General features: G+C 44.1%; 1 protein-coding gene across 5 annotated transcripts in view; it reads left to right on the top strand.

The window, feature by feature from the left end:
* Positions 1–19,057, top strand: part of PIP5K1B (phosphatidylinositol-4-phosphate 5-kinase type 1 beta) — a 303,447-nt gene that overhangs the window by 117,684 nt on the left and 166,706 nt on the right. For all 5 annotated transcript variants that reach the window (XM_029612941.1, XM_029612950.1, XM_029612975.1 and 2 more), the window contains one exon: positions 18,073–18,155. The gene's annotated coding sequence lies outside the window, so the exon portion shown is untranslated. The remainder of the gene's footprint in view (positions 1–18,072; positions 18,156–19,057) is intronic.

The raw sequence follows: 19,057 nt of genomic DNA, 5'->3' as shown, positions 1-19,057 counted from the left end.
GTAGCATCTTAGTCTCCAGTGCAGTGATGGGGGAAATAGATGATACTGACGATGTTTGGAGCAACCCCTAGGAAGAGAGGCAGCACAGGTAGTGAGTAATGTCCCTGGCATTTTTCCTCATGGTCCACTCTCATCCTCAGCTCCAGTGCCAGCATCAGCCCCCAGGAATGCAGAGAAGAGATCGTGGAAGCTATCCCTGATCTGGAAGGAGTTCCTGTGCTTTGCTCACTGTCTTCACTGCAATAAGGCCATCATTGAGAGAAGCAAGTGGGACATCTGACAAATGCTGGTGTGCAGCATCACCTGCAGAACCAGCACCCACTAGTACTGGCACCAGATATGGGTGGTAGTACTAGCCTGGGACTACTTCTGCCACTCAAAATAAAATCCAGAGGAAAGGGGTTGAAAAAGGGAAGGCCTTTCCCCCAGCTGATTCCATGGTTCCTTGCACCAGTCAGGTATGGGACCAGCAGCTCCCTGCTATGCGTCTGCAACAGCCACCCATCATAGAGAAAATGGGGTGGTGTTCCATGTCACCGATCTAGATCAAGAGGCAGGCAGCATCAAAAATAGTAACTAGAAGCATCAAGGAAATGATTGCCCTGGATGGCCAGGTGATGGAGAAAGTGGGCTTTAAGCATCTGCTGAATGTGTTAGCCCCAATTACAAAGTGCCCTCCAGGTCTAGATTTAGTAGGCAGGTTATCCCTACCCTGTGCAACTAGTGCCACAGTCACATGCAAGCGCAGCTGGCTAAGGAAGAGGGGAGTAGAATGGATTTCACCAGAGACAGATGGACCAGCGCGAATGCTATACGTACTTACCTCTCCCTGATGGGATCTGGCTGAGGTAAGGGCAGGCAGCAAGGTGCAGATAGGCTGTGCTGAACACCCAGGTGATGGATAGACCTCATATCTCATGCAGCTAGACCGAAGAGGCAGAAATCTTCAGCCAGGTTTCTGACTAAGTTCAAATGTTAAAATATGTCTACCTGCACGATATTTGGAAGATAATTTTTGTTATCCTAAAAATGACTTTGATACATAGATAAATCTGATAGTATATTGTTATATAATTCCTCTAAAATTGTAAAGATATGTCCAGCTTTTTACATTTTATAGAATATAGCCACTCAGGGTCTGATTTGCAAAACATTTAAGAGGATAGCTTTGAGAGTTAGCTGGCTAAAATTCTGCTTTCCAACATTTCCCTCCATTAACCAGCTACATTTCCCCCACCTAAATTCATAAGGCAGCCAAATTTAGCAGAATAAGACAGAGGCTGCCTCAGGGGCATTACCAGGGCATTCTTAACAATTAGCCACTTAGCATCCACAGCCACGCAACACCTGCTGGAAGCTAGCTGGCACAAATTTTGGCCAGTTAGAGTTAAGCAAATTTTATGCCAACCTAGCTGGTTAGTGTTGACTAAAAATAACTAGCTAAAATTAGCTAGCTGTTTTTACCACTCAGCATCTCTTTGAAATTTGACCCCTCAAGTGTATACCTGAGATGTAATATAATGTACTTCCAGATGTTTCTAGGCATTTAAATCTCATTTTTAAAATGGTGAAAGTTCTTTATTTGACTGATCTGGTAATTTGAAGAGTTTCCTCTGAGGGACTTGAAGCATTTGAAGTTGGAGACATTAGCCAATGTTTGAGAGAATCACCATGATCACCTGCAGGAAAAATAACATTTAATTGTTCTTACATTAATTTTGCTCAAAATAAATAAATAAAGCCCTCTCAACTTTTAACATCATGGGGGTATCTCTGTTGGACTGTCCATATTCTCCTTTAATTCCTCACAAAGATTAAAAATAGTTTGCCAAATCCATATCTGATGAACATTTGCTCATTAAATACCTTCAGGAACCTAATTCTACATCTGAAAATTCTTGCAGCAGGATACTAATTTTATCTGTGTCTCCTCTGCCTGACATTTCCACTTCCTTTTTTCTCCTCCTCCTGATGCTGATGGACTGCGCCAGAGAGATCAATAAAGCAGATGTGCAGCCCAAGAGCCCAGAGCAGGCTGTGTCCTCGCCTGACATTCTGTGCGGGCTGCAAAAGGTCCTGGCATTCAGGTTATCAGATGTTATGTGCACGTACATGCTCTAAGAACGAAGCTAATTTGCAGAGCTTGGGCCGTCCCGAAAACTAAAGCTGTTTGCAGTCCGTAGGGGCTGAGTTGAGAACCCCTGCCTTGAGCCCTCAGCTGCAGTTGCCTTAAAAATTCATTTTTAGTTGAAATTGCCTAGTAATAACTTATAAAGGGCCATGAAGCCACAGTATTTCTGAAGAGGAGCACTTCAGAATGAAGCGTCCCCATGAATACTTATTATAATATACTTCAGCAGTAGCTAAATAGGAATATTAGAACCCAATGACTAGCTTAAGGCATGAAATACAATGAACATCTACAGGAAAAAGAAATGACACAATGTTATATATACAAGAACATTTTTCTGGATGTTTGAATTGTTTCTCTCAATGGCTGATGCTAGCACTGGGGTAGAAGCAATAAAAACAGGATTTTATAGTTACCTATACATTTGAAGCATCTTAAGGTGGGATATTAGAACCTTTGCAAAATGGAGGGCTTATTTTAATAGGATGATTTCATGCTGCTGATTATATGTCTGATAAGTTCTGCTTCCTCTTCATTTCCCAGACAAATATATTGTCATTACAAATCCAACGCCCATGGCTAGCGCACCACCCCGAGTCATGCAAAGTTGGTTAAGCGTCAGAGGCTTGCACGTGAACATATTCATACTGGATGTGTGCTTTTTTTTTTCTCAATGCATTCATCCAGTTAGTGCAAACAAAACAGCAGTATTCACATTTTTTTTCCATCTAGCTCCCATTTAGTGTAATTCTGGTCATCTGTAAAAGGCTGAAAGAGTTCTGCTTTTTTTTTTTTTCCTGAAACCTTGTTTTATTTCATTCTGAATGTTATCCTACAACTCCCAGAATGCAGACCTGTATATTAAAGAGAAGACACACACAGCCTCTCTCTAAAACTACTAAAAGAGTGGATCTCTTAATCTTTACTCTTTAAAAGATTTTCTCTTCTGAACTTGCTTTTGGTTTACTAGTGAAAATTGCAGCTTTTGAGTTTAAATAGGTTTGCCAACTGGCTCCAGATTTTCAGGACAGGTTGATCCAGTCCTGGGTTTAGTCCATTGTATGCAGGGACTTGCAGTTCTGACTTCTTGATTGCAGGTCCTTAGAAAAGCAAAACTACAAGTCCCTGGATGCAGTGGGGTAAAACCTAGGACTGGATCAGCCTGTCCTGAAAATCTGGAGCCAGTTGATAACCCTCAGTTTAAACAAACCAAAGCTTCATGACATGTTAGGTAAGCACCCAACAAGCAGAGAGTGCCACCTCAGAATTATGATTCGGTGCGGCCTGTGAGTCTCTTTACAATGAAAAGACCCCACTGCAAAATCATTTTTATGGTCTCAGGAAATGCTGAGCAAGGCTTGCAGGCACTTGGAAACAGAAACGACGAGATTATGCATTTCTTTATGACCTGCGCATGCTTTTAGGCAGAATTCAAAAACGAGGTGCCAGTTCAGAGGGCAATTTTCAAAGTCGTTTGCTCAAATAAACTGACCTATTTGAAAATCCTCCTCCTCCTCTGACCAGCTAAATCTAGGTGGGGCTTCCGGTGGGATATGTTCCATACATTTAGCCGGGGCATTAGACAAGCCATAAAAAGCAATACAACTTCTAAAGATTAAAGAAAACAAAAACCCGAGTAAGGAAGCCTAAAACAAACCAACTAGAAAACCTAAGTTGGGCATACTGGCATTCCCAGCAATAGCGGTGCTTCTTCTGCGCTGCGCTGCTCCGCTGGGTAGCAGCTGATCTGGTGCCACTGTGGCAACAGGGCACTGCTCCACCAGCCCCCATTGTCTCCCAAGGTGATTGAGCTCCATCCTGTGGAGTTTCAAGTTAAGGGGACAAGGCCCCTTTGAGAAGGGCACCTTTCTCCCTCACCGCCCTGGCTCTCACTGCTGCAGGCTTCTCCACCACTCCAACCCCGATGATGCAGGCCTCCTCGGACCGGCTCCTGCCCCAGCGCTGCTTCTCTCTCGGATGAAAGGGCTCCCGCTGATGCCCCTGCTGAAGGGAGTGGATCTCAGAGAAGGGATTTCAGGATGAGGGTAAGTGGAAACCGGGGCATCTCTGCTCACGGCGGGCGAACGTACACGCATGCAAGCCCTGTGCCCATAAGTTTACCCACATATCGGGTGAGCAGTTTTGTAAAAGGCCATCTCTGCAGATAAAGCGCTGTTTTTCCTCATGGAAATGCCTTTGAAAAATTACCATCCCCGGTGTTGTACGATAGAAGGCCCTAGTGTCTACTGGCCCACTGTAAAAAAAAACAGCATAAAAGCTGATCTCCCCAAGCTGTCCCCTGCCATCCTGCAGAGATATGGAGCTTTGGAAACTGACATTTTTTTAAATGACCTTTTTGCCGAGGGAGAGTCACTAGGAGCGTGTGTTTCTTAATTGCATTATAAATTCTTTTCCTTTTTTTTTTCCCCCCCCCATTATTGAAACATTCCATTGGTCACGCATTGTTGTGTGATTATGCACATAGAGATGTTCAGTGGCACCTATTCCTGTCAACCAAGCCCTGCTGCCCGTGATTACAAAACAAAAAAGACAAACCGTGCGTTCTCATCTCGCTGCTTACACAACACACGCATGCCTCATGTCTAATTGCTTTATTATAGAACTGTATCCATCAGAAGGTCTTCAGCTGCACATTTCTCTAGTAATATGCATTACCTCTGTAACACAGTCCTTAAACCAAACTGATTTTAAAAGAGGGTAAAAGAAAGGCTGGAGACAAAACACAATGAGCCATCTTTGCATTCATCTTCTAAACAAGATTTGGCAAGTGCCCGCTGACTTTGTACTGTCAGACTGTTAACGTTTGGTGGCTCGTGGGATAGCCCTTCGAGCTGCCTCACTCACTCCTGACGCTGCCAGGATGCCACCTTGCACTGGAAACGCCGCTCAGTGTGTGGCATGGGACGCCGCCAGCCACCACTCCCCCTGAATTCCTTGGGTGCGCACGCACCTGACGGCTCCACTCTTAAAGGGCCTGCGGCGTGACCTCAAGGCCCCTTCCGAGGAGCGGCAGATGCCAGAGCAATGGCTCTCCTGCCTAGAGCAGTGCATGTTACTCCTGCGTTCTTGATTGTTCCTTTGCCTTGCCCATCCTTGCCTCACCCTGCTGTCTCATCCAGCGTCTCCTGTGTACCTTCGTTCATCTTTGGCCTGACCTCCTGGACCTGACCTCTTGCTTTTGTACCCTGTCTACGCTTGTCTGCTGCCTGTCCTGACCCCTCTGTGCCTCTGGATTCTTGCTCTTTCCACCGCCCTAGGGACCCACCTAAGTCCACCCATCCACTAGAAATCAAAGGCTCAACCTGCGGGGGAGGCGGCTGGTATAGGTGAAGCTCCAGTCTTTCCCGCTGTTGGCATAGGCCTCGTAAGTTCGCCTGCGAGGCTGCTTCAACTGCACCACGTCAACAAGGGCTCATTCTCATGCCGCTCGTCACACAAACATAGCAACATGGTATAACAGTTGTTTGCGATGTTATTGTAAATTGGCATATACCCAGATGTTTTATATTGTCTTTCTTAAACATTGATGACTACACAACATGGTGTGTAGTTAAAGAAGGTTTTATTTAACTATCTGCAATGGTAACAGGAGAACAGAGGGAAAAAGATAAACATGGAAAAGGAGCAGAGCTGGTGCATACGATTGTGCTATCTGTGCGCTTGCACAGGGCAGTGACTCAGAGGGTACACTGGCCTGGGGGCCACTGAGAGCCAAAGTTAAGAGGGTGCTGCGGGGATGCCCAGTGGATCCAATCCACTGGCAGCCAGTTCAGAAGAGACCCTGGGCTGCCCGTGGGAACCCAACCTGCCAGCAGCCTCAATTAAGAGGAGGCCATGGAATCCATCCAGTGGACCCCATTCCATTGGTAGCCAAGATGAGGACAAGGATGAGGCTGCAGGTTGCCCAGTAGTTCCCAACTCGCCAGCAGCCAAAAAAGAGCTGGAGAGGCCCTGATGTGTGTGTGTGTGTGTATATGTGTGTGAGCATGTGTGTGAGAGAGGGAGCATGTGTGAGAACATTTGTGAGACAGAGAATGTGTGTGAGCATGTGTCTGAGATAGCATGTGAATGTGTGTATGTGAGCATGTATGTGAGAAAGGGAGCATATGTGTGAGCACGTGTGTGAGACAGGGAGCATGTGTGTAAGCATGTGTTTGAAAGAGGGAGCATGTATGTGTGTGTATGTGAGAGGGAGGGACCATGTGTGTGTGTGAGAGAGAGATACAGAGGGAGCTCTAGCAACAGTTCTAGGTGGTTATATTTATTTTATTTATTTATTTAAAAGCATATATATACCGTCTTTCACAATGAATATTGACCAAAACGGTTCACAAGACATCAAATAATTATGGAGTATAATAATTAAATTAATAAACTATAAAAATAAAAATAGCAAATAAAATAGCATTAAAAAGAAAAATTAATAAAATGTAGCAGTTAGAGAAAAATACAATTCATTATTATTAATCCCTATTCTCATACGTAATTAAATTTTTTTAACATAATAAGAGATAGGAAAAAAAAACCATCTAAAATAAAATAGAGTTCAGATGAAATGCCATGAAAAAGTTATAAGACAATGGGGATTGTTTTTTATTTTATTGATAGTTTGTTTTGTTGTTCAATGTCTGCAAAGGCCTCTTTAAACAGATACGTTTTAAGTGATTTTTTAAACTCTTTATGGTTCGAGATTTGTCTCAACACATTCGGAAGGGAGTTCCAAAGGATGGGACCGGCTATAGACAAGGCTTTTTCTCTTGTAATATTTAATCTTGCAAGTCGAACTGTAGGGACTTCAAGTAGGTCTTTGCTGACAGATCTCAGGTTCCTAGATGGCTTATAGAGCCTGAGGGCTGTGCACAGCCAGATGGAGTCCTGGGCATTTATAAGTGAGTGTATTATATGTTATATAAAACAGAGAAAGGAATATACTGTATGTAAGAGAGAAAGGAGTAGAAAGTTTGTGTGCCCCACTCTCACTAATCCATGACAATTCAAGGTGACTAGAAATCAAAAGTTAATTTTTGGGTGTTATTCAATGTGTCTTCTGTTTTTAAATATTTTATTGGTGTTTGGGACATTTTAAAAAAATGTATGAGTTTTTAATTATTGGATCTTCTATTCATCAGCTGTTCTGAAATATTCTTTTTATTAGTATGTTTTTACTATTATGATAAATATATTTCTTGATTGTATTGTTTCATGTTTGAGAAATGGTGATGGTTCTGTTTTTCCATTGTTGTATTGCATACAGAGTCTGGCTTGTTGCAATTTCCAGCTCAGGTTTTGTCCTTACATTTCTATTTATATTTTAAGATCTCTTTTTTCTGTATTTGGTGAGGGTTTGTTCTGTGTTCTGCATGTATGACAGAGGTGAGGTATTCTGCTAGTGTGTAGTTTCTGTGTAGGAATCCATAGCAGCCTGGTATCTTCTTTTTTCCTAATAGGATGTGTATTGGTGGGCCTGTTATATTTGCAGTGTTGCCTTTTCATAAGGTTGTTATTGATTGATTGATGGCAGTTAGCGCTGTTTTAGTATGGGAGTTTTATATATTGTAATTGTAATTCACTTTACTCGTGGTTTTCTGAGAGTCAAGCCCACATACAATATGCATTACAATAGGCCTAAAATATATATTTTCCAAATGTCTTTTTTGCAGCGTTTTCTGGTTGGCACCACAGCAGTTCATGTAAATATAATATAATGTAAGTGGTAATTTTACCTCATGTAAAATCTATTTTAAATTAATTATTATTCTTAACTCTGTGTGGGGAGAGGGCTGAAGGGAGGGGGTTGCAAAGCTATAAGGTTTGCCTAGGACACATAATGCACTAGCAATGGATTCTGGGTGAGGGGAGAAAAGACCAGGGGGTAAGGGGTGTCAGTTTTTAAAGTTTAGATTGCTGGAGGGAGCATGGCTTTTTTTTAGGAAGGCCCAGGACGGAGACTGAATGAACGCGAAGGAGAAGGGGAAGGTGAAGTGGAGCCAGCACAGTAATTGTTTGCAGAGGGTAATATAAAAGCTAGAACTGGCCTTTGAAAGAAGTGGCAGGATGATTAAAATGAGAGCAATGGAGAGACAGGAAACAGGATGGTGTGGAGAAAGTTGGCTGGTCTAAGATTAGATTTGTCTCTTAAAAGATATTGGGACTTCACTTGAATTAGATGACCCACCACTTTGGAGGGTCTGCTCTAAATAATTTTATTTTTGTGCTGTAGAGGTTCTCTTATCACAAGTGCCTGAGCAAATTGTAAAGGTGTCACTCTTTTTCAAACCCTCCACCATTGACTGCAATTGTAAGATCTGGGTGATTGCAGAAGGCTACTATAAGTATATTCTGGGCTATCCTATGTCATTCCTATAGGGCCGCAAATGGGATATCCCTCGTGAATATGCATGACAATGATTTGCTTATGTGATCCTTACTTGGGGGTGGGTGGGTTAGGTGCCAATGGCACACAGACTTATTTATTCTTGGGAGCTGTTCCGGCTAGCACTTCTCCCATAACTTTACTCTCTGTCCCAAGGGTAGAATCCTTTTTATGGGGGAAGCTCTCACTTATGGTCCAGGCAGTTGTGTGTGTCTCGCTTTCACTCTCTCTCTGTGTGGTCTTAGATATTGGGACAAACCAGGCAGGACAAAGCAGTGGGCGTTAAATGTTTACTGATTCTTTAACAGTGAAAGTCCATTCTTCATAAAGGTGAATTTACAGCTGACTGATGGATGACGGTGTTTCTTCTCTTCTGGATAGGTGTCCTTTATCTCGGGTATCTGGATAAAGCTTCCCATGGTGATTTTAAAGTGCATAAAGCTCTCCCAGTGCGTCAAACGGGAATCCTATTGGAGGGGTCCCCTCAAACACAGAAAGTCCTATCTGAGTTCAGTTTTTTTATTCACGATTGTCCAGCCTGTCCTGGTCCCATGGGGTGGTGATCCGATTGGGAAACTCCAAGATCTTGGTCCTTCTCCTTGATGTTGGTACTGGTGACTTCTCTTGCAGGAAAAGTCTTTAGAACGTGGGAACCAGTCTGTCCCAGCCCTGGAACCCTGTGGGGAGGTGTGAATCAAAAACTTCCCCTCAAACAATATCCGAATACTTGCTCTCTGAAACATCTTTCAGTGACGGCCGCTTCACTATCACTGGCGCTTGCCCCATCTAGGGAGTAGATTAGGGCTCACAGGTCTTTAGCCCTTGTCCTTTCTGTCTGGAGGGAGCCTTCTCTGAAGGGTGAAAGATTTAAGCAGGAGTTTCTTCTGGAAAAAATCAGGATACATCTTGGCCATCAAAAATCTCACACAGAAAAATCTGTCATTGGTGCTTGCCTTATTTAAGGTGTAGAGTGGGCTCACAGGTCTTCAGCCCCTTCACGCGAGTCCCAAAGCGAAACCGGCAGAAATTTATCTAACTGTAGAAAAACAGGAGGGAGATCCTCTGGCATGGAGTGCACAGTGAGAAATCTCCTCCAAACTAAAGTTCCTAATGAGGCAGGATGGCCTCACCAGAGAGTATAAAATCTACATCCTCACTGCTCGTAATCTAACTCAAAATGATCACTCAGATTACTAAAATGGCTGCACTAAATAGGATGAGGACCAATCCAAACCCCCCAGGTTGGGAGGGGCAGAATGGGATGAAAGGTTCATAGATGTAAGGATTCTAAGCAGGGACCAGGGGCCATCTAGTGGCCAACCGAAGGGGTCAGTTATATGTAAGGCTGTGATTCAAATATGTATCATGTGTATTCATTAGGCATACTATGAAAATCATACTAGTTTGCAGCCCTCAAGGACTGAAGTTAGACACCCCTGGTATGGCTCTTTTCATTTTACATTGTTTTCTTCTTTGGAAACACATATATTTCCCTCCCCTTTGTAAAACAGGCAGTGATAACATTTGATTGCTTTATCCATTAAGGACATTGACTTAAGGCAACCCCCTCTTAGTTCAATGGCTTCTATACCTGTCCTATTGATCCAACAGTCAGTTGGGTTTTCAGGATATCCACCATGAATATGTGTGACAGTGAATATATTTCTGTGACCTGTGAGATTCTTGTAACTGAAGACAGCTGATATTAAATAGAAATTAAACCACAATTTACTAGCTGATATTTTGAATTATTTCTTATAAACTGCAGTTTCATGGGCAACAACAAGTCCCGCTACACCCCCAAACTTTTTACCATCGGTTTAAGGGTACAGACCACCTCACCAAGGCATTACTTGGCACTCATTGTACTCCTAGGAGTACTGGTATTACCCATTCACAGAATCTTTTTTCCATTCAGTTTGTTTGCTGTGTAGAAGCAGTTTCAAGATGACTGTCAGGCATGACTTTAGGATGTTCATTGTCTCTGTAAATCTTTATTCACAGGTGAATAGACCTGCAAATCATCTGCATACAGAGGATACCCTACAGTAAATTTCCAAAATATTTTGCCAACTGGTTGCATATATATGTTAAATAATAGCAGACTCAAGGAGATAGCCTGTGGAACCCCATGGTTTATAACTGTGGGAGCAGAGACCTTATTTTCTACCCTGTAAGAAAGATGATATCTCCTGAAGGATCCCTCCTCCAACAGCTTCTTTTGCAATTCTCTCCAGCAGGATCATCTGATCCACTGTGTGAAATGTGCTGGACAGGTCTAGCAATACCAGTAGTGCTGTAACACCACAAACAGTGTAGTAGTAGAGGTTATTTGTCATAAGCAGAAGGGCAGACTCTTTGTTGGAGCCTGTCCTAAATTCTGATTGATGTTGGGCCAAATCTGCCAAATTCTCAGCAAATGTTGAGTAATGGGCTGTCATTACCCACGCTATGATCTTAGCCAGGAATGGCATGTTTGAGACCAGCCTATAATTGTCACAAATTGAGTGATCTGAAGAGGGCTTCTTCAAAAGTGGCACCAATAGTGATCTGTTAAGGCTCAAAGGGAGATAATCCTCAAACAATGAGGCATTCATAATGGTGAGGAGGTTATGTTGGTCCATTTAACCACCAGGATGGTTGTGGATCCAAGGGCATATGATTGTCTTAGTATCTTGCAAGAGGTTCCTCATCTCATCTCAGAAATTATTAGCTGGTTGGTTGTCCATATGAGTCATTTTTGTATCAGTTTGCCACAGTGGCAGGACCTATAAGATTGGTTTGTGTTGAATGTTTAGCATTTTTGTAGTTGCACAAAAGTCTCCTAGTCTGGCAAAACATCCAGAGAGGAAGAAGAAGAAGATTAACTTCCAGCACATCTGAGAATTATTTGCAGCTGAAAATATGGTTCTAGAATAAAAATAATTTTTCCTTCTAAGCACTAATTTTTTATATTGCGTAACTTGTTGCCTTCAGCTAATCCTTTAAAGCCAAAGGTAAAGAGTCCTTGTCTTCACTTTCAATGGAGAATATGTTACGCTCGCCGCCCGCAGCAGCCCCGCATTGCGGCCCTCTCACCTTTCTAAGCAACGTCCAGACTCCAGACTCGCTTGCGGCAGTGGGCCGCTGACTCCAACCTCAGGCTCCCGCTAGCGCCTCCAGCCCTGCTCCACTTCCTGGGACTTCCGGCCAGGATGCCTCCATCGTCGGGCCTCTCCGTGGGGTTGGCGGAGAGACACCGCCAGCAACACTGTGCCCCTCCCTAGACGCGCGCGCCTCAGTAAACCTTTTAAAGGGCCCGCGCCAGGAACCTGGCCCTCGGACTGGGATGCTGATGTCAGATCCTCCTGGATTTTACAGAACATTCAGTAGTTACCTATGTTTTATCGAATTTGGTTCTTTATTATTAGTAGTAGTAGTAGTATTAGTATTAATAATATTATCATTTATTTATTTTAGATGAACTTCTGTATTTGACTTTTAAAGCTTTGAAAGGATTTGGTCCTGAATACCTGAGGAATCGATTAACTTATGAGCCATTATAGTTCTGATGGTACCCTCCTTGAAAGATTTTAAACTGGCTGGAACTCAACTATGTTTCTGTATGTATGCAATCTCCTCCCCCCCCCCCCCCCCCACCCGATTATTTGGTGCTCTGTCTCTAGAGAGATCTGCAAAGAGGGAAATTTGGCGTCTTTTCGGCATCTTGTGAAGACATTTCTTTTTAATACAGCATTTCAAACATTAAATAGATCCCATGCTAATAATGCCAGCAACAGGCATTGGCTATTATCTATTGATCAATAGCAATTTATGGATTTCTCCTACACAAACTTATCCAAACCTTTTTTAAACCCAGCTACACGAACTTCCTTAACCACATCCTCTGGCAATGAATTCCAGAGCTTTATTGTGTGTTGAGTGAAAAAGAATTTTCTCTGTTTTGTTTTAAATATGTTGCTTGCTAACTTCATGGAGTGCCCCCTAGTCCTTGTATTATTCGAAAGAGGAAATAACCGTTTCACATTTACATGTTCAAGACCTTCCATAATTTTGTTGACTTCTGTCATATCCTCCCTCAGCCATCTCTTCTCCAACTTGAACAGTCCTAAACTCTTTAGCCTTTCCTCATAGGGGAACCATTCCATCACCTTTATCAGTTTGGTCATTCTTCTCTGTACCTTCTCCAGTGCAACTATATCATTTTTGAGATTTGTTGACTAGAATTGTACATATTCAAGGTGCAGTCTCACCACTCAGCGATACAGAGGCATTATGACATCCTCCGTTTTATTTTCCATTCCCATCTTAATAATTCCTAACATTCTGTTTGCTTTTTTGATTGCCACAGCACACCGAGCTGATGATTTCAATGTATTATCTACTATGAGGCCTAGATCTCTTTCCTGGGTGGTAACTCCTAAGACAGAACCTAACATTGTGTAACTACAGCAAGGGTTATTTTTCCCTATATGCATCACTTTGCACTTGTCCATGTTAAATTTCATCTGCCATTTGGAGGCCCAATGTTCCAGTCTCGCAAGGTCCTCCTGCAATTCATCACAATCTGTTTGAGATTTAACTACTCTGCATAATTTTGTGTTATCCGCAAATGTGATCACCTCACTCATCGTACCCCTTTCCAGATCATTTATAAATATATTAAAAAGCACCGGTCCAAAGACAGATCCCTGAGGCATTCCACTACCTTTTTCCACTGTGACAAACTGACCATTTAATCCTTCTCTGTTTCCTGTCTTTTAACCAGTTTACAATCCACAAAAGGGCATCGCCTCCTATCCCATGACTTTTTAGTTTTCTTAGAAGCCTCTCATGCAGGACTTTGCCGAACGCCTTCTGAAAATCCAAATACACCACATCTACCGGTTCACCTTTGTCCACATGTTTATTGACTCCTTAAAAAAAAAATATAGGATTCTGAAGCAATCTGAGGCAGAGTAACAATATGAGAAGCTTTCTGTGACAAAGTGCCCCTATTTTCCCCTTTATATCTGTGCAGGACCAGGCTGGTTGCCTGGTCCACCTTAAATCCCACAGAGAGAAAGAGAGAGAGAGAAAGAGAGCTCTGTGGGCGGGAACCTGCGGGGCAGGGAGAGTCCTGAGGGCGGGACCAACTGGGGAGGATAGGAGTGTAAGCTCAGCTGGATTCAGGAGGCCCCTCCCTCTCCAGGAGAGACAGCTTCTGTAAAGTATACTGTTCTGAGGTAAGGCAGTCTGTCGAAGTGTGGTTTTGTGTGGATAAAACTGATTACTGCATTAGGAAAGGCTGGAGTCAGCGTGTTTTTCTGCTCCACCCCAGGAATTTGCTTGGCCATCCTCACATCCTCCTTTTTTTCTTTACCAATGCCTCCTCTTTTACTGCCTGCCCTGATCCACCTATGTCCTTTCCTCTGCTTCGCCTGCCCTTAGAAATGCCTATGAGGATTGTACTGTTGTGCTTGAGTGCCTTGCCCAGGTACTTTGTGGCAACATGAAGTTAACTAGGTTTATGATTTGTGATTTATCGTACTAGCTAAGACGACAGTCCATGTAGGACAAACTTGTTTTCCAGTCTACAGGGGAAAGGTTAAATTGTGCATAGCACTGCAAGAGTGAACAGATGCCTCCAGGTCACACAAGGCAGGTTCTTGGTTTTCACTTCTGACTCTCAGCATTCTGCTACTGCTAGTTTTGATTGCCTTATGAAACACGGGACGACTAACTCTCTGTTTACAAGTGTATGACAAGCCAAAAAAAAAAAAAAATAATAATAATAAGCAGAACAGTTTGATAAACCTACTACTATTAGTACTGCTATTTAACATTTCTGTAGCGCTACACGACAAACCCCAAGCATTACTATTTGGTGCTACTCGCTTTAGACGTATTCGGGCTTTTTCTGATGTGCCGTGTGTCCTGAGATCTGCTGCCCCCGGACCAGCTTCCTCAGAATGATTCGCCCAGGTTTGGATGCACCACTGACGAGGTTCCTGGACAGACGGACGCTTCTGACACAACCATGATTAGCCACTCCTGCCTCAGGCAAGAGCAGCCCCAGCTCAGGCTGCTGCCATCACCCCCATGGTTAACCTCTTTGGCCAGCCTTAAAGAGATGTCACTACTTTTAGCCTGTTTCTAGAGATGTTTTCATCCATTTTTTCCTTTCCTTCTTTCTCTTTCAGTTATCTTTGTTTCCCTTTAGGAATACTCTTTTGCCTTTTAATGGTATCGACTTTCCTTTCTAGGATCAGGCCATCATAAAAAAAATGTCCAGACCCCTTCACTCCTTCACCAATTTCTAACTAATTGCCTTTTCTCTCTGTACTCTTTCCTTCCCACCTCTATTCTTCCAAGACTCATCTTCCCACCCTCAACCAAAACTACCCACGTCCTTCTGCCCTCCCTCTCCACCTCTCTACCTTCAACCACTTCGCTCCCTGCCTCCTTGACTGCTTCCAGAAAGAGCCACCTAACCACCTCCCACTCTCCTCAGCCCAAGGAATCGCCTACTGTCACCTGCCTCCATCTATCAGGGGCCCCCGAAATGCAGCTTCCCAACCATCTCACTCCACCTAAATCTCATACAAACAGCACCACACATACATCATAATATAACACACACAATACAATGCAAAGCGCTGGACACCTAAAACAATCCCCTAAAGTAATGATTTACATGGACTTGGAAGCAGGCAGTTACTGTGCAATAATGCCCTGGTGGAGCTAAGGATTGACCTGGAGACAGGACATTACATGGTAATAACTCTCTGCTTTGTCATCCCTATTTGATCTTCTCCATCCTCACCTTCCTCTCTGACAGCTAACATTTACCCATGCCTCCATGCTCTTCTCCACCCCCCCCCCCATGACCCAACCATTAATGTTCTGCCTCAGGCTGCTCTTTTCCCTGCTTACACACTCTGTCCTCCCTGTTACCCCTCCCCACAGTAATCTGTTCCTCTTTTGCCTGTATAAAGAACATAAGAATATAAGAAATGCCGTACTGGACCAGACCGAGGTCCTCTACACCTGTGCTTCTCAACCCAGTCCTCAGAGCACTCCTAGCTAGTCAGGTTTTCAGGATTTCCACAATGAATATGCATGAAAAATCCGCATCCAGTGGAGTCAGTGCATGCAAATCCATCTCATGCATATTCATTGTGGATATCCTGAAAACCTGACTGGCTAGGAGTGCCCCCGAGGTCTGGGTTGAGAAGCACTGCTCTACACTATATTAAACTTACCACCCCCACCACCCCTCATAGCTCGACACACACACACTCATCTAGGCCTCTCTTACATTCGGGCCGATACAGTAAGGACGCGTAAGAAACAGTGCAGCAGTCTGGGCGCCCGCTCATTTGCCGTGCGCATATTTTGATTCACATACCGCTCGATTCAGTAGTCAAATTAGATGCAAATCCAAGAGGCGTCTAAAGCACGTCAATGAAGCAGTAGGCGCTCGCAATCTATTTTACTGTTTAGAGCGGTATGCAGTGCCTATACAGTATCCAGGGTGTGCTGGTATCTGTCATTTCAAATGTCATTCCACCAGGTAAGTGGATGGTTCTTTTCTACAGACCCCGCTGCCTTGAGCACCTGGCCGGACGTCCAATCCGCGACCTTGGACGTCCGGCCGGGCGCTCAAGGCAGCGGTGCCTCCGATCATGGACACCCAGATACTGGCGGAAAAGTCCATGAACGGACGCCGCGACCTCGAACGTCCGAGGTCTCGGCTTGGACGTCCGACCGGGCGCTCAAGGCAGCAGACATCCAAGCCGCTGTAGGCAGCTATAGGCACCGCTGTCTTGAGCGCCTGACCTCGGACGTCCAAGCCGCTTGGACGTCCGAGGTCACAGCTTCCATTCATGGACCTTCCCTGCTGTAGGCACCGCTGCCTTGAGCGTCCGGCCGGATGTCCAAGCCGCAACCTTGCCGAGCATTTCGAGCATTTCTCAATCGAGCATTTCTCATTCTGCTTCTCAACCGAATTAAAAATATCGCCAGAGCCAGTATATACATGTTGTCCATGACCAGCTGTCCGGTACGAAGCTGACTGAACACCACACTAACGCCAGGGACAGGGTAGGCGGTAAATATTCAGGTTAAAGACGCACGTTACTGTATTGGAGGGAATAGCTAATCCGATCATTAACATGTCAAATACATGCGGCGGGCGGAAAGGGATACGCGTCCTTTTCGGCAAGCTGTAAGGACACGTAAAAGCCGATACTGAATCGCGGGTACGCCTTACGCGTCCAAAACGTGCGTCCAAAGCGGGTTAAAAACCGGGTAACCACGGCCGCGCTTTACTGTATCGGCCCGATTGTCAGGCATTCAGTCACATTCCACAAAAGGTCCTTCACTTCCACACATACAAATCATTCATATGCATCTTGGGTGCCTAACTGCTAGAATGAATTGAAGAAGATATGAGAAAACTGAATACAGTTATCAGACTGAATCCTCTGAGACAAGCAAGAGACAGATAGGAAGTATTTTTCAGTTTTATTTTCCTTGCTCGACAGGAAAACAGTAAGGAAAATGAGATTATTCTGAGGCAGACCATTATAGCACTTGCAGGCAAGAACTGACGAGAGGGCCTGGGCAACGTGATAGTGGAATATTTCACGGCCAGCACCGCCCATGTCTGTCATTTCACGCTCAGATACAACTCAAACTATCCTAATGTCCGTATACAATTTAAAAAAAAAAAATTTGAAGATTTATATTGTTGAAACAAGTTAGGAAAGGGTTACAGCGCAGCATGTGTCCGGTAGCACTATAAAAATGATAAGTAGCAGTGGAAGAAGTGCTCCACTTTGAAGCACACAGACAGTCACAATGTATTCTTTGTGAGCAGAGCAGCAGGCAGGAGCCGCTCTGCTCTGCTCCGGGGTGGGGAGGTTCCTGCTCTCCGTTGGCAGACTTGAGATGCACAACTGCGAGCCGCAGACTTCAGCACGAAGGTTGCCATTTGTTCGCAAGTCAGACAAATGAATGGGCAGACGGACACGGTCTTCCTTTAATGCACTCTTGACTTTGTACACAAAGAGCCCATTAAAAGGGAGTTGGCTTTGAGGTCCATTTGGTTATCTTCAGAGACCAGCAGCTAGCTCCCTTTTCCAGTCACAGTGGTTGATCCCTCCTTCACGTTGTATTGAATGCATTAGCAACAGTTAGGAATGCATGCTTATGCTTTTTGAGGTGTTGTCTCGGATTACGTGATGATGGCTGAAAACAATATTAGTTAAACAGGACAGCGAGAGAGAGAGAGAGAGTTCAGAAAACAAATAACTGGAAAAACCCGATTTAGTGACACAAAAGCCAGCTTGTGAAAAAAAACAGTAGCAGTCATCAGGTTATTTAACAATTCCGTAGGGCTTCTTATTAATTTTTGCTGAAATGTTAGTAGCCTCCACTGTCTCCCTTGAATGGGCAGCTGGCAGTGTTTAGTCTTCGGGGAGTCTGTGAGACGGTATCTAAAAGTAATCCCTTTCTCCCAGGTTTCAAACGCACTGAGTTTTCCTCCCTTTTTTTCACATAGAAGCAGGAAGAAATTGGTCGCATCAATGATTGGACGGATTGTCAGCACCAGCACCAGATGACTTGTGACTCGGATAACAAAAGGTATCGAATTCTTTCGGGTGGTCAGTGAAGTGTAAGCGGGGTGGCCTTCTTGAAAACTGTGAGGGCACTTTCTTTCTCTGTGTGAACCTTGCACTTTGTTTCCTGCTATTTAGCTCACTTTCTGTCCTTGCCTTTGAGAACTTCAGCCCATCTGGCTTTTGCTTTTAAAATTTTCCAGGTTAAGCCATGCATGTCATGGAAGAGTTCCTCATAGCCCATTCTGATTGGCCTCTTACCTCCTTGCCACGTTGGTGACGGATCATGAAGCGGTTAGACATTGCTCTACCCACCTTCAGTCCCACTCCTGCACCACTAACTCACTACTGTCTTAAGAAGGAACCAATCCCGGGTCATCACATTAATGCGGGTTTATGCACGGTTTAATGCATAGGGTCTTCGGCACGCATTTTAGCATGCAGATATATGCACATATTTGTTTTGTGCGGATTTTCTGCGAGTATATCATTTGCATGCTGTCCCCTTATTACATTCCCGGGGAGGCTTCTGCTTTTGCTGTGCACGCTAAAAAAATACACGTGCAGACAACTAGCACCGATTTCACTGTGGCTCTTATTACATCGGCCCCCTATAACTGCAAAGTGAAGGCAGGATTTGCTTATGCCTCCTACACTCTGAGTGCTCAGAAACCATTTTCTTTAAAAGCTGTCCCAAAGAAAATACCATTGGTGGTGGGGGAGGGTGGATGCATGCAGATACGTAAGCGGAGTACTCCTTCTTCATAGGCTGTCTGGTACAGTGCTGCATTTTGACTCCCGATAAGTTTTTAAAATGTGCTAGACAGCTCTCGGCTTCATAGACCAACTTCCTTTATTATAAAATGCACTCCAGTGCATTACAGTTGGCTTTTGAGAGGGGGGTACTGGGCAGAATCGTAGCACCCT

This window comes from Rhinatrema bivittatum, chromosome 1 (genome assembly GCF_901001135.1).
Source record: "Rhinatrema bivittatum chromosome 1, aRhiBiv1.1, whole genome shotgun sequence".
Taxonomy (NCBI): domain Eukaryota; kingdom Metazoa; phylum Chordata; class Amphibia; order Gymnophiona; family Rhinatrematidae; genus Rhinatrema; species Rhinatrema bivittatum.
The sequence above is the reverse complement of the archived record's forward strand: the minus strand, read 5'-3'. Positions and strand labels throughout refer to the sequence as shown.